Source organism: Piliocolobus tephrosceles, chromosome 10 (genome assembly GCF_002776525.5).
Source record: "Piliocolobus tephrosceles isolate RC106 chromosome 10, ASM277652v3, whole genome shotgun sequence".
NCBI lineage: Eukaryota > Metazoa > Chordata > Mammalia > Primates > Cercopithecidae > Piliocolobus > Piliocolobus tephrosceles.
The window spans coordinates 124,791,946-124,805,343 of NC_045443.1; the positions used below are offsets into that span (position 1 = coordinate 124,791,946).

At 39.5% G+C, this 13,398-nt stretch overlaps 1 non-coding gene across 1 annotated transcript; it reads left to right on the top strand.

Moving 5' to 3' along the window:
* Positions 1–335: 335 nt before the first annotated feature.
* On the top strand, positions 336–473 carry LOC111522987. Its single transcript, XR_002725397.2, has one exon. It is a non-coding gene; the product is annotated as a U4 spliceosomal RNA (small nuclear RNA).
* Positions 474–13,398: the final 12,925 nt, after the last annotated feature.

The window sequence follows — 13,398 nt, forward strand, 5'->3', positions numbered from 1 at the left end:
TGTATCTGTGCCCTTATGCCTCTTCCTCCATCAAGAGCCAGATTCCTATGGTACAAATTTAATAACAAGAAGTTATGAGAAGTTTTTGGTACTCAATCTATTGTTTAATATCTATTAATATGTAGACATCCATGGCTATTCTAGTTTTTTAAGGTCATTCACTTTGTTAAATGAAATTTATGGAATTATATTGAATGTTTAAAATTTTTAAATAGTTTTAAAATTTTGTCCTTTAGATATCTACATATACTAAATTAAGTCGGATAGAAATTATTGTGACCTTCCTCTTTATGCCCTAAAATGCCCATTTGAACATTTTTTTAAAACCCCATACAAGCTTTGCACAGTGGCAGTACCATAGCCAATAAGGGTTATCTGAGGTGTAATTATTGCATGAAAATGTTTCCAAATACTCGGTCATGATGATTTGAAATGGAGTCAACATTGGCAATCTTTGACAGTCTCTACAGAGACCAAACTTTAAACAAAAACTAATAATGAAGTAATAAAACCCCACACAGGTACAATAAACACCACACATGTGCAAGGTGCATATTCAGAAAAGAACGAAGGAAAACCAGGAGAGTGCACTGCAATAGATCCTTTCAAGTAGAGATGATCAACAACAGAGTCAAGGCGAGACTAAACAGTGTCCATTTCATTTTCGACAAGGAGGATGTTTCTGTTCTTAGGGAGGGCAGCTGCAGGTGGCTAACGGGTGGGCATTGAAGTCCTGGATGCTGCTGTCACCACAGTGACTCACACCAAGAATACAGCGACAACACAAACATGGGGAACATAAAGGCCTCAATCCGGGCCAGGCGCGGTGGCTCACGCCTGTAATCCCAGCACTTGGAGAGGCCGAGGCGGGCGGATCACGAGGTCAGGAGATCGAGACCATCCTGGTTAACACAGTGAAACCCCGTCTCTACTACAAATACAAAAAATTATTGTATTTTTTGTATTGGTGGTGGGCGCCTGTAGTCCCAGCTGCTTGGGAGGCTGAGGCAGGAGAATGGTGTGAACCCGGGAGGCGGAGCTTGCAGTGAGACGAGATCCTGCCACTGCACTCCAGCCTGGGCGATAGAGCGAGACTCTTTCTAAAGAAAAAAACAAAAACAAACAAACAAAAAAACTCAAGCATATGCTGTTCAGATACCTGCAAAACAAGCGGCACAGCCAGGCAGGCAGGGAAGGTAGAAAAATCAGCCCATGATAGGAGAGACTTGAGTACTTGAGTAGTAAAAACAGTCTGAATATTATCAGTTTGGAAGCAATGTAACTGGTTGCTAAAATTAGCTAATATGTGGCTTGTATGTGAGGAGCATGGGTATGAAGTTTACTTCATAGGAAAAGAATGGACTTAGTATCCCCCTAATACAGAAACTGTAGAAAAAGGCCAAATAAGCATATTTGGTGAAAACAGCCACATTTCTTATACCTCCAAATCTACTGCCAGCCAAAAATCTCTGTTCAATAAACAAATTTGCATAGAATTGTAACTGCAATTTGTTGAACATGATATCATTTTCTTAATGGGTCTTGAAATCCTACAATGATTTTATTAATCCTACATTTATCAACGTTAATTTATAAATCATTTATTTTCTATTTTTAAGAATATTTTTGTGTTATGTTTAGGAATAATTTGATAATAGTTGGATTGTGAAAGACAGTAATTAAGGTAATTTCACATATTATATGACAGGTTTGTCTTTCAATGCCAGATAAACTGGGAATTAAAAAATAAATTTTAGAATATGTGCCTTTTAATTTGAAAATATATGTTTAAAAATCATTGAATTCATTATGAGAAATTGAGGTTTCTATATTTAGGAGTTTCATATGCTCTATTAGCTGGGATTATTAAATTACTTGGGATAGTTTTCTAATAAGGCATGTAAACTGTTTAAGATGAGAGTTACATATATGAAATTTCAAAAATGGTTAAAATATTTAAAGACGTGGACAGGCATAGTGGCTTATGCCTGTAATCCCAGCACTTTGGGAGGCTGAGGTGGGTAGATCACTTGAGGTCAGGGGTTCAAGACCAGCCTGGCCAACATGGAGAAATCCTGTCTCTACTAAAAATACAAAAGTTAGCCGGGCATGGTGGCAGGCACCTGTAATCCCAGCTACTCAGGAAGCTGAGGCAGGAGAATCTGAACCCAGGAGGCAGAGGTTGCAATGAGCGGAGATCACGCCATTGTACTCTGGCGACAGAGCAAGACTCTGTTTTGAAAAAAACAAAAAGATACGCAATCGAATTATTTAAACCCTTCTTAACATTTTTGTATAGAGTGTGTATGTTTATCAATAACTTTGTAAACAAAATAATAAGGCTTTTAAGTCAAAATCAAATGTTTGAAAATAACTTAAATCCTGATTGCTTTACTTTAATGAATTTTAATGACCACACAGCCTCAAATATTTTTTTTCTGTGCACTAAAATTACCCTTAAAATAACCTGAACTCGATGTTAACTGTAAAATGTATGAAGGGCAATTTACACAAACAAATCCTAATCCTGAGGCTGTTGGATGAGACTAGGTCATTGGGGCAGACCTCTCCCCAGTTGAAATGTCGGAAGTAATCAGTGAAGGAGCTGAGACCATCAGGAGTGCTCTTAAAAGCACTGTTCCTGGTGCGGAAAAATAGAGAAGCACAAGATCTCTACTGCAAAAACATCAGTGGCGTGCTAATGCCACCAGTGTTTGCTCAAAGCAACAGATTGTTAAATTTCTGAGTAAATTGTAAAGCATTAGCAGCATGAAATGATCCATTGTGGGAGAATTTACACCAAAGAAATTGACGAATACCACAGATCAAGGCTGTTCTCCCGCTCCTCTCTGACAGCTGGTGGATAAACAAGCATCAGTACATAGCAGAATAGAGTTTTACAAATTTTGAACACATACATCTATAATATATCACTTCATACTCTTTATTTTTTATTTTTTTACTTTTATTTATTTATTTTTATTATTATACTTTAAGTTCTAGGGTACATGTGCACAACGTGCAGGTTCGTTACATATGTATACATGTGCTATGTTGGTGTGCTGCACCCATTAACTCGTCATTTACATTAGGTATATCTCCTAATGCTGTCCCTCGCCCCTCCCCTCTCCCACAATAGGCTCCAGTGTGTGATGTTCCCCGTCCTGTGTCCAAGTGATCTCATTGTTCAGTTCCCACCTATGAGTGAGAACATGTGGTGTTTGGTTTTCTGTTCTTGTAACAGTTTGCTGAGAATGATGGTTTCCAGCTGCATCCATGTCCCTACAAAGGACACAAACTCATCTTTTTTTATGGCTGCATAGTGTTCCATGGTATATTTGTGCCACATTTTCTTAATCCAGTCTGTCACTGATGGACATTTGGGTTGATTCCAAGTCTTTGCTATTGTGAATAGTATTGCAATAAACATACGTGTGCATGCGTCTTTATAGCAGCATGATTTATAATCCTTTGGGTATATACCCAGTAATGGGATGTCAGATCAAATGGTATTTCTAGTTCTAGATCTTTGAGGAATTGCCACACTGTCTTCCATAATGGTTGAACTAGTTTACAGTCCCACCAACAGTGTAAAAGTGTTCCTATTTCTCCACATCCTCCCCAGCACCTATTGTTTCCTGATTTTTTAATGATTGCCATTCTAACTGGTATAAGATGGTATCTCACTGTGGTTTTGATTTGCATTTCTCTGATGGCCAGTGATGATGAGCATTTTTTCATAGGCGTGGGCAAGGACTTCATGTCTAAAATACCAAAAGCAACAGCAACAAAAGCCAAACTTGACAAATGGGATCTAATTAAACTAAAGAGCTTCTGCACAGCAAAAGAAACTACCATCAGAGTGAACAGGCAACCTACAGAATGGGAGAAAATTTTTGCAGTCTACTCATCTGACAAAGGGCTAATATCCAGAACCTACAAAGAACTCAAACAAATTTACAAGAAAAAAACCAACAACCCCATCAAAAAGTGGGCAAAGGATATGAACAGACGCTTCTCAAAAGAAGACATTCATACAGCCAACAGACACATACTCTTTATTGATGTGATTCAAGAGTATATACCAAATGCACTGGGAACAGACCTGCGCAGGGAGGAGTGCAATGGTGGTAAGGGTTGCAACACAAGGTGATGGGAAGTGTTTGGGTTATGAGGGCAGATCCCTCATGAATGTCTTGGTGCTGTCCTCCCAGCTCTTTTGAGTCTGGATTAGTTCTCATGGAAGTGGACTAGGTCCCAGGAGAAAGAGTTGTTATAAAGCCGGTGGCCTGCTTTGCCTTTGACCCTCTTCTGTACCAAGGTGTGAGGCAGCAAGAAAGCCCTCACCAGAGCCAGGGCCATGCCCTCGAATGACCCAGCCTGCAGAACCATGAGCTAAATAAACGTACTTTTAAAATAAATTACAGAATCTCAGATATGCTTTTGTAGCAACACAAAACAGACTAAGACAGTGATACAAGTGAGATTTGCACTCAGGGAATTGAACTCTAATCACTGAGCTCTGCACACAATTAGACACACATGTGTATTAATGCATACATATACTAGCACAGCAATATACACTTCTCCACTCTGCATTTGTGGTTTATGACATATAGTAAATTAAAAAATGGCTCTGAGCATAGAAGTTTCCACATCTCCCACCCTATTATCCCATCTGTGAATCCCAAGTTCAGGGATATTAAATTGCTTTTGGAGCTGCATCTATCACCCAAATACAAGAAAAGCCTGTATCTTCAAGAGTAATAGTCAGTTGTCACTGAGATTTGTGGAGCATGGATTTGCCATTTCTTTCCTATTAAAATTAAGCTGCTCCTGATGAGAAAGAGGCCCAGAAAGTGGGGAATGGTAACATGAGCATCTGAGAGTGAAATGTTTCCACAGAAGCAGATGTGGGCTGCTGCTTACTTCTTCAGCTCCAAATCTGGGATCAGTGAAGCAAATATAAAACCCATGCGACTGAAAACCAAGTTGTTTCTTGGGTCCTGTGGTTCTTGGTCAGTTTACCTTCTCTCCACTTTTCACAGCCTTCTCATTTGTTTATTTGGTTTTTTTTTTTTTTTTTTTCAATAGATATGTCTAGGGTTTTTAGTTGTACTTGTAGGGAAGAATAACGTAAGTCAATTCCATCTTTCCAAAAGTGGAAACTCAGTGCTATTTATTAATTAATTAATTTATATTTACAATTGTATCTAAACCATCTCCAGAATGAGTTTGCCCAGAGAGCAAGTATAGGTAGAGAGAGAAGAGGCTAGTGAATCGAACCATTGAGCAACTTCCTTGTTTAGAACAGGTACCATTGGCTGGGCACAGTGGCTCACGCCTATAATCCCAGCACTTTGGGAGGTTGAGACAGGAGGATTGCTTGAGCTCAGGAGCTCCAAACCAGCCTGAGCAATAGAGGGAGAACCTGTCTCTACTAAAAATATAAAAATTAGCTTGGCATGGTGGCAGGCAACTGTGGCCCCAGCTACTCAGGAGGCTGAGGAGGGAGGATTGCTGAGCTGAGGAGGCTGCACTGAGCCATGATCATGCCTCTGCACTCCAGCCTGGTTGACAGAGTCAGACCCTGTCTCAAAAAAAAAAAAAAAAAAAAAAAGTACCATTGTGATATGGTAACAATTTCTCTTTGAGAGGTATCAAGAGTGCTAGGCATCATCAGAAGCAAGATTTGTTGTTAATTGGTTGAGGGGGATTCTCCCTCTTTCTCCACTGAATAATCTCATCATGAGAAACTTAGTGCTTCTCTTTCCTGTTTCTTTGGGCAGTGTATCTGGCTATAGTAGGAGCGTGGGGTTTCCCCAATGCTTCATCTTGTATAACTGAACAACGTTACCAAGACAGTGTTTTTTATGCAGCAATCATAAGGAATTTCTCAATGAAGCTTGCAGTAAATGACAGAGGAGCCCTGCTCTAGGATGACTCCAGAAGGGGGCTGTTTGTGGGTCAAGAAGCCACTGTACTTTGAGCTGCAATCATTACTGCCTTCCTTTATTCCAAAGACAAACCAATGGCTGAGCTCACAACAACCTGCACCTGTGTCTTCAGCTGGCCCTGCAGGGAGCCCAGCCACAGAGATCAGGATCTTGGAAGGGCAGGGAAGTGTAGGTGCAGCCGTAAGTAAGTGGGGGCAGTACCGGGAGGAGAAGAGGCCTTCAGGTTCAAGGTGATCATTGCATTCTGTAAGATCTGTGCTGTCAGGGAGAGGAGGCTCCAGCTCCTCCACCCCTTTCATTTTAGTGATGCAGAAACTGAGACCCTGAGATGAACAATGAATTAACCAATGTAATGGAGTTTATTTTCTACAAAGAATTCAGAATGATTTTCAAAAACAATTCAGATCATGTTGCTCCTCTCCTCAAAGTCTTCCAATTGCTTCTTAACTCCACCAGGAAAACATCCAAACACCCACAAGGCCCAACGTGAGCTGTGCCTTCCTATCCTGCCTCCCTCCATCCACTCTCTCCGGCGCTCGCTCCATGCCTGCCATGGGGCTGTGTGCTCTGAGTGTAGCCAAGCTTGGCTCTGCTGCATGGTCCGTGCACTTGCTTCTGCCTCTCGCCAGAAGGGAGGATTGACCAGATTTTCTTGCAGTCGTCTTTTGTGTCAATTAGAAGTCAATTTAATCGTCACTTTTTATGAGATGCCTTCTGCAAACCTTCAGTAAAACGAATAGCTTCATGACGTTTTTATCTTCTTATCATGTTTTTAATTTTCCTTTTTATTTTGTGTTTTTGTTTTGCTTTGCTTGATGCTTTGGTTAGGGATTTTTGTTTTTGTTTTTGTTTTTCTTCTGCAGCTGGAATGGAAGCTTTTAAGAGTGGAACTGATGTCTTTCTATTCATTGTTGTTATTGGCACATATTGGCCAAATATGTGCACCATAAATATAGGTTGAATAAATATGAGGAAGACATCAAAAGCTGAGTACCAATATTGTCCCACCCCCAGTTACTGGGCGAGAGTGGGAGAGCTGAAAGACCACAAATTTGGTGGAATGTATACTGCTCGGGTAATGGGTGCACCCAAATCTCACAAATCACCACTAAAGAACTTACTCATGTAACCAAACACCATTTATTCTCCAATAACCTATGAAAATAAAAAATAATTAAAAAGGTTAAATAAAAAAAATTCACAGTACAGACTTTGGAGGAAGACAGGCATGAATTGGAATCCCAGTGATACTCTAAGCAACTGTGAACTTGTTCCTATTTTTCCTTTTAAAAAACAATTTTAAACATATGAAAAGTTATAATAGTAAAAATATACATGAGTCATTTTCACCCAAATTACTTAAATGTTAACAGTTGACGCCGTTTGCCTTATCATTTTTTACTAATATAGGTACTCTCTATATGTATTGTTTTTCCCTCTGAGTCATTTGAGAGTAAATTGCAGAAATTATGCTCCATTACCCCTAATATCTCAATGTCTATTTTTATTTAAGAAGGAAATACACTTTCTTATATAGCCACACAACCATCAAAATAAAAAATTAACACTGATACAATACTTCTGTCTAATCAACAGACTCCATTACAACTTTACCTCCAGCACCTCCAGTGTGTTTTATAGGCAACACCAACAATTAAGCAAAATAAACAAGTCTCTCTTCCTTCTTTCTTTTATTTTCATTAAGCACAGGATTTTTTAAATTTAACTTTTAAAATTTTTTTTATTTTCATAGGTTATTGGAGAACAAGTGGTGTTTGGTTACATGAGTTAAGTTCTTTAGTGGTAATTTGTGAGATTTTGGTGCACCCATCACCTGAGCAGTATACACTGAACCAAATCTGTGGTCTTTTATCCCGCACCCCCTTCCCACTCTTTCCCTCTGAGTCCCCAAAGTCCATTGTGTCCTTCCTACGCCTTTGCATTCTCATAGCTTAGCTCCCACCTATGAGTGAGAACATATGATGATTGGTTTTCCATTCCTGAGTTACTTCACTTGGAATAATAGTCTCCAATCCCATCCAGGTTGCTGCAAATGCCATTAATTCATTCCTTTTTATGGCCAAATAGTATTTCATTGTATGTATGTAGGGGTGTGTGTGTGTGTGTGTGTGTGTGTGTGTGTGTGTGTATTTCTTTGTATGTGTATATATATAGTGTATATATATACTCGTTGATTGATGGGCGTTTGTGTTGGTTCCATGTTTTTGCAAGAGTGAATTGCACTGCTATAAACCTGCTATAAACATGCACCTTTCTTTTCTGGTCCAGGATCATGGAAGTCAAGCTCATGCATCACCTTTTGTCATCACATCCCTTTAGTTTCCGTAAATAAGGAACTTCAGTCCGTTTTGTATTTCATGACCTTGATACTTTTAAGAACAGAGGACAAGTACTTTGCAGAATATCCCTCCATTCAGACTTTTCTGATGTCTTCTTGTAATTAGATTTAGTTTTCCCATCATTGTCAGAAATGGAAAATCGGGCTGTATTCTTCCCAATGTAGTATATAGCACGGAAGTCGTGACAGCTCATTCCATCATAGCAATAACTTTTACCAGCTCTCCCATTATGGGAGTTGCTCATTTTTATCCCCTGCATAGAACTGTTGTCTGCCAAGTTTCTCCATTAAGAGGATAATTAAGGAAATATTTTGTACTCGTTAATGAAGTAGTAATTAACAAGTATCCTATAGGAAGATAATTTTAAATTACATAAATATCCTATTTCTCATCAAATATTCACCTGTGAATTTTAACATGCATTGATGACTCTAGTCTTCTTCAATTATTAATTTGCTAGCCAAACAGTTATTTTCCCAGTTCCATGAGTAATCTTTCTACATTTACCTGTTAGCATTCCACTATTAAAAAGCTTTATTTTCTCCTTATTTATTTATTAATTCCTTATTTGTAGCAGAAATTCTACTTATTCAAAAACTTATATACCATGACTGGCTTGGCACAGTGGCTCATGCCTGTAATCCCAGCACTTTGGGAGGCCAAGGCAGGCAGATCATCTGAGGTCTGGAATTCAACACCCAAGATCTGGCCAACATGGTGAAACCCTGTCTGTACTAAAAACACCAAAAATTAGCCAAGCACGGTTGTGTGTACCTCTAGTCCCAGCTACTTGGGAGGCTGAGGCAGGAGAATTGCTTGAACCCAGGATGCGGAGGTTGCGATGTACGGAGATGGTGCCACTGCACTCCAACTTGGGTGACAGAGTAACACCCTGTCTCACACACAAAAAAATCAAAAGTTCTATACTATTACTATCATTATTAATTTTGGTGTTCAAAGTGCCCCTGGCCAACATATCCCATCAACTTCATCTCTATGTTCTTACTATGTTTTCAGCATTTCCTGACTTTCTGGCACAATAAGATGGCTCTGGTTCTTATTCTAAATTGATTATCCCATCTTGGGAATCAATCATCTCTTTTAGAAGCCTTTCATTTGAAAGAGGCCCTTATTTAGAAACCATGAACTGGGTACTAGGTATTTTTATTGCTATTGAAATGTCAGTGTTTCTAGGTCCTGCCAGTAAACAAGAAATATATGCAAGTCTGTGCATATATCTACACACACAAACACACACACACACAAGCCCATTTACATAGATTTATATCTATATTAAAAATTATGTGTATGTGTTCATACTGGCAGATCCCATTCCAGTTCAACAACCCAAAGTTTATTATAGGTTTCTTCCCTTCCATGTTTCTCTCTCTCTTATTCAGAGACCTGGCTTTCATTTTTTCCCAATGCATTTACTTATTTGCTGATTCCTGCTGTGTATCAGGCTGAATAATGACCGACAGAAATATCAGGTCCTAATTCTGGGAATCTGCATATTATCCAATGTACAATATTACTCATTTTACCTTACATAGAAAATGGTCTTGGCAGATGTCACTAAGTTAAGGATCTTGAGAGGGTGAGGCAACCCTGGATTATCTGGATGGGCCTTGTATGAAATCATAGTGTCCTTCAATGTGGACTTAGAAGACAGGGGAAGATAGAGAGATTTGATGTAGACAGAGGAGAAGGTGACCACAGAGGCAGAGCGTAAAGCCATGCAGCTGTAAATCAAAGCGTGCCAGCAGCCAACAGAAGCTGGAAGAGGTGAAAAACAAATCCCCCCCTAGAACCCTGGAGAGAACAGAGCCTTGGCAGCATGTGATTTTGGCCCCTCCGGAACTGAGATCATAAATCCCTTTTGTTTTAAGCCACCAAGGTTGTGGTTATTTGTTACAGCAGCCACAAGAAACTAATAAACCCAATACATAATCAATTCACCAAATGTGCAAGCTGTCTCCTTGACCCCAAACTGGTGGGGAAAAAAAAAAAAAAACCAGCGAAGCCAGCCAAGTTCTGCTCAGCTCATCTCAGCTCAGCCCCCCTTCTTTTGGTGGTATAACAACGCCCCTTCTTCTTCTATTATTTTTCCCCCACCACTAACCATAAGCAACAACCAATATTCTTCCAGGCAGGGTACAGTACAACTGATCTTAACCATGTTCTTCTCGTCTCTGTTTTACAGGTGAGATATGGAGGCTCAAACAATTTCAGTAACTTACTAATGGTCACAGTGCCAGGAAATGAGAGAGATGAGAGTCAATCCACTTCTGTCTTAATTCCGAGTCCAAACAGTAATCCAACAGGTCTACTGCCTTTAGGTAGACTTAGTCCTTTGGGAATTTGTTTTCTTTAGCATTCAAATACTAAGTGGGAATAATAATACTTCATCAGGGTCTGGAAATGATTCAATGAGATGATACTTAAAATGCATAGTCCATTGCCTGGCATTTAATTAACTCTCACAGCTTGGAGTAGATGGTTCCTCTCCAGACGCTGGTAAAGCTTCCAGGAGACAGAGAGAATGAATATGTAACCACCTAGTAAACGGTTGGAAGCCTCATTCTCTTGTTTTGCATCCTCACATCCCGATTGAATCAGAGGGGCAAGAAAGGGGAATGGAACATGTTTGTTACTTGGCCTGCTCTCTGAGCCATAAAATTTCCCAAACATCAGACCCCAGACTTTTTTCCTAGTAATGAGGTGATAAATGCACAGAGAGAAACTGATGGAACAGAGAAGAGAAAATGTTCCCCAAGACACTTTACATTTGAAAGTGTTCCACGTGCTCCACTGTGGAATAAGAGCTTATAAATCCTGCCAAAATTCTGTGTCAAGCTGAACTGAATTGTTTTTTTGTTTGTTTGTTTGTTTTTGTGGGGAGAGGGAGATTGGGAGAATGACTAAAATTAATTGTTTTTAAAATGTACAAAGAGGATTATTTGCAAATTATGCATCTGACAATGGACTAACATCCAGAATCTACAAGAAACTCAATCAAATCAGCAAGAAAGAAAAATCCCATTAAAAACTGGGCAAATGGCATGAAAAGACATTTCTCAAAACAAGGTATACAAATGGCCAAAAAATACGAAAAAAAAAATGCTCAACATCACTAATCATCAGGAAAATGCAAATTAAAATCACAGTGAGATATCACCTTATCCCAGCCAGAATGGCCATTATTAAAAAGTCAAATAACAATAGATGTTGGCATAAATGTGGTTAAAAGGAAATGCTCGTACACTGCTGGTGGGAATATAAATTAGTACAACCCGTATGAAAAACAGTTTATGGATATTCCTCAAAAAATTAAAAGTAGATCATCCATTCAATCCAGCAATTCCACTGCCAGGTATCTACCCGAAGGAAAAGAAGTCATTATATCAAAAAGACACTTGCACGTGTGTTTATCTCAGCACAATTGACAATTTCAAAGATATGGAATCAAATAAGTGCCTGCGTGCATTTTCTTTCTTTCTTTCTTTTCTTTTTTCTTTCTTTCTTTCTTTTTCTTTCTTTCTTTCTTTTTACTTTCTTCTTTCTTCCTTTCTTCTTCTGCTTTTCTCTCCCTTCCTCTTTCTTTCCTTCTTTCTTTCCTTCTTTCTTTTTCTTCTTTCTTTTTTTCTTTCTTTCATTCTTTCTTTCCCTTCTCCCTCCTTCCTTCCTTCTTTTTTTTTCTCTCACTCTCTCTCTCTTTCTGTCTTGTCTTTTGTCAATGAAAAGAGTCAAACTCTGTGAAATAATTGAATAGATTTATTCTGAGCCAAGTCAGAGTGACCGTGGTGCATGACACAGCCCGCCGGAGGTCCTGATAACGTGTGGCCAAAGCAGCTGGGGCGCAGGTTGGTTCTATATATTTTAGGGAGACATAAGGTGTCATTCAAATACATTTAAGAAATACACTGGTTCAGTCCAGAGAGGCAGGACAACTCCAAGGGAGGTGGGGCAGGGAGATGGCTTTCAGTTTACAGGTAGATTTAAAAGTTTTCTGGTTGACAATTCCTTGAGTTTATCTAAAGGCCTAGGATCAATAGAGAGGAATGTCTGGGTTAAGATAAAGGACTGTGGAGACCCTAGTTCTTATTTGCTAGGAAGCCTTCAGGTAGCAGAATTCAAAGAGAATAGGTTGTAAAATGTTTGTTATCAGACTTAAAGTCTGTGTTGATGTTAATGCCAAAGAGATATAATGAGGCCTGTCCCTCTGCTTCTGGTCATGGGCTGAACCAGTCTCTTGGTTACATTTTAAAGTACCCCTGGCTGAAGAGGAAGTCCTGGGGCCAGAGGGGGTGGGGGCAGTTTGAGAGTTGGGGGAGGGGGGTGGGTGGCCAGGGCAGTTAGAATTTTATTTTTGGTTTACTTTTTCTTTTCTTTCCTTTTCTTTTTTCTTTTCCTTCCTTCCTTCCCTCCCTCCCTCTTTCTTTCTTTCCTTCTTTCTCTTTCTTTCTTTTGCTTTCTCCTTCTTTCCTTTTATTTTCTTCCCTCCTTTCTTCTTTACTTCCCTCCTTCCTTCTTTTCTTCTTTTCTTCTCTCCTTCCTTCCTCTTTCCCTTCTTTCTTTTTCTTTTCTTTTTCTTCCTTTGTTTCCTTTTATATGACAGCCCCAAGGAATGACCAAATTCCGGGCCTTTTCTGCACACAGAGATCTCCCATTATTAGATTCACCAATATCAACCTTTCCTTTTATGTAATCAATTTTCTGCACTGCAACTGGAAAAACCATTGTAAAGTAGCAGGACGAGCCACAGACAAAACCTCTCAGACACGGAGTTGTAGAAGGAAAGGCTTTACTCAGCTGGGAGCATCGGCAAGCTACTGCCTTAAAATCCGAGCTCCTCGAGTGCACAATTTCTGGCCCTTTTAAGGGCTCACCACACTAACGATTTCACATGAAAGGGTCATGATTGATTTGAGCAAGCAGGGGTACATGACAGGGGCTGCATGCACAGGTGGTCAGAGTGAAACAGAACAGGGCAGGGAGTTTCACAATGTTGTTCTATACAATGCCTGAAATCTATGAATAACATCGGTTTCTAAGTTATGAGTTGATTTTTAACTATTGGG